This window comes from Brassica napus, chromosome C7 (genome assembly GCF_020379485.1).
Source record: "Brassica napus cultivar Da-Ae chromosome C7, Da-Ae, whole genome shotgun sequence".
Taxonomy (NCBI): domain Eukaryota; kingdom Viridiplantae; phylum Streptophyta; class Magnoliopsida; order Brassicales; family Brassicaceae; genus Brassica; species Brassica napus.
This window is the reverse complement of record NC_063450.1, coordinates 2,264,411-2,266,850: the sequence shown is the minus strand read 5'-3', so window position 1 is coordinate 2,266,850 and position 2,440 is coordinate 2,264,411. Positions and strand designations below refer to the sequence as shown.

At 44.9% G+C, this 2,440-nt stretch overlaps 1 non-coding gene across 1 annotated transcript; it reads right to left on the bottom strand.

Moving 5' to 3' along the window:
• Window positions 1–562: 562 nt before the first annotated feature.
• LOC125590925 lies at window positions 563–668 on the bottom strand. The gene has a single exon (XR_007326924.1). It is a non-coding gene; the product is annotated as a small nucleolar RNA R71 (small nucleolar RNA).
• Window positions 669–2,440: the final 1,772 nt, after the last annotated feature.

Genomic DNA, 2,440 nt, shown 5'->3' with positions numbered 1-2,440 from the left:
GATACTACACCGCGTATGTCGATAGATACCGTGTTGTTAAAAATGGTAAACATTATTATTCTAACCCAGGACGAGAACAGAAACCTGTATGACCAGGCCGGTCATTTGCGTAATGCAACAGGTCAGAAAATAGATGCTAAACCCTAATGCTGATGCTACAGGAGCTGCTAAACATGTAGATGAGGACGCTCGATCGAAACCACTGGCCGACTACAATCGCCCAGATGAGTACTATTCCAACAGATCAGCTATTCGACTTCCGGAGATCCAAAAGCAGAATTTCGAGCTGAAGCCTCAATACTACACTTTAGTGTCGCAGATACCTACTCTGGGTTACCGCACGAGCATCCTATGGACCATCTGGAACGGTTCGAGGATCTAATCGCTGCTATTCGGATGGAAGGAGTCCCCGAAGATTACCTGCTATGCAAGCTCTTCAGATACACGCTGAATGGAGAAGCGATGCACTGGCTTAGGCAGCAACCCATAGGATCTTTAACATCCTGGACCGACATCAAGAATGCTTTCTTATGAAACTTCTTCGATGAGGCCCACGCTGAATAACTTCGGAACAAAATTTCCACATTCTCGCAGAAGGCTGGAGAGTCCTTCAAAGATGCGTGGATTAGATTTAGGTTCTTCCAGCAAAACTGTCCACACCACGGATTTAACGAAGTGCAGCTGCTAAGCACTTTCTACCGAGGTCTCGCCTTACAGTATCAAATGGCTCTTGATACGGCGAGTGAAGGAAATTTCACTACTCGGAATCCGTTTGAAGCTGTGAGACTTATCGAAAACCTTGCTAACAGCAGCAACACCAAAAACACTGACTCTGAACGGAAGAAGTCTGTAGCCTCTATCGGGAAGGAACAGATGGACGAAGTAAGAGCTAAGTTAGATGTGGTGCACGAGCTTCTTAGGAAGCAAGTCTGTTCAGCTCAAGGAGAAGTAGCAGATACGGAAGGAGAAGAAAATGTGAACTACATCGGAGGTACCGGATTCCAGAAATTTGGAAACCAGGGCGGAAATGGAAACTTCTTTGGAAATGGCCAAAGAAGTAACCAAAGTTCACAATTTCAAAAACCCTTCAAAAACAGCAGAAGCTACTCGAACTCTTACTACCAAAATCCACCACCCTAGACTCAGGAAAGCAAGATCGAAGAAATGCTTGATCGAGTACTGTTGGGACAACAACAAATCACCGTGGATTTCAACGGTAAAATAGACTCCGCCTACAACAATCTGAACACCAAAATCGAGACCTTAGGAATCAGGTGAGAAAACTTGAAACCCAAGTAATTCAGACGGGCGAGACTATAAAGAGGCAAAAAGCTTTCGCTTGAGAGGCAGGAGCCGACAAAGGGAAACACCACGTAAATGCCATCATAGATGATGATTTCTGGCAAGTGGTGAGAAATGAAAAGCTTGAGGAAGGAGACTTCAAAATCGAAAGCTCCATGAGTCTCGGCGGTTCTCAATGGTGTCGACCGATGTCGATGAACTCGCATCGATCGACAGACCATGATGAAGATCGATGGACGGATTACTCTAGTCATCGATCGACGTCGTCCGCTAAATCGACTGAATGCAATGCGGTTCGAATTCTAACTCATGAAGAATTTGCAGCTAAGCATCCTCACCCACCCTCCCCTTTCTATGATAAAATCGATCGATCGGTTGAGCCAACCATCGATCGACAGAGTGAGTCCGACGTCGATCGTCACAACACACCTCCCATCGATCGACAGGCACGTCTGACATACCGAGTGCGGTTACCCTCAATCGATAATAATTACATCAACACACTCAGACCACCACCTAAACCATTAGCTAACCCACCCGAACCAAAACCCAACCCTTTAAATAGTTCACCAGAATCAGTTCAAGAAGAACAAGAAGCTGAAGGGAGAAGGTTAAGGAGAAGAAAGGAGAAGATTCCTAAAAACCTTAAGAGGGAAGCTAACGATAAGGAGATGGATGGTTTCACTAAAAGAGTCCTCAGAATCCCAATCGAAAAACCTTTTGATGAAGTTTACTTCACACACCGTTTGTGGATGTTCTTCAGAGAAACAAAGGTAACTGAGGAGGACATTAGGAGAGTGTTTCATCAAGTCAGAGAAAAGATGAAACACAGGATCAAATTGACGAAGAAGAGTGATCCTGGGAAGTCTGCAATACCAAGCGTAGTCAAGGGTGTTGAATTTCCCCATTCAATGTGTGACACATGAGCATCAGTTAGTATCCTCCCTAGGATCATGGCAGACCAGTTTGGTTTGACCATTGAACCTTCAATAAATTCCTTCACCTTCGTGGTTCTTTCAGAGAAACGATCAGGAGGAATCATAAGAGATCTGGAGGTACAGATTGGTAATGCCCTTGTCCCTGTAGATCGAGCTTAACTGGAACTCTTCACTTCTGTTTGGGAGATCTTTCCTAGCTA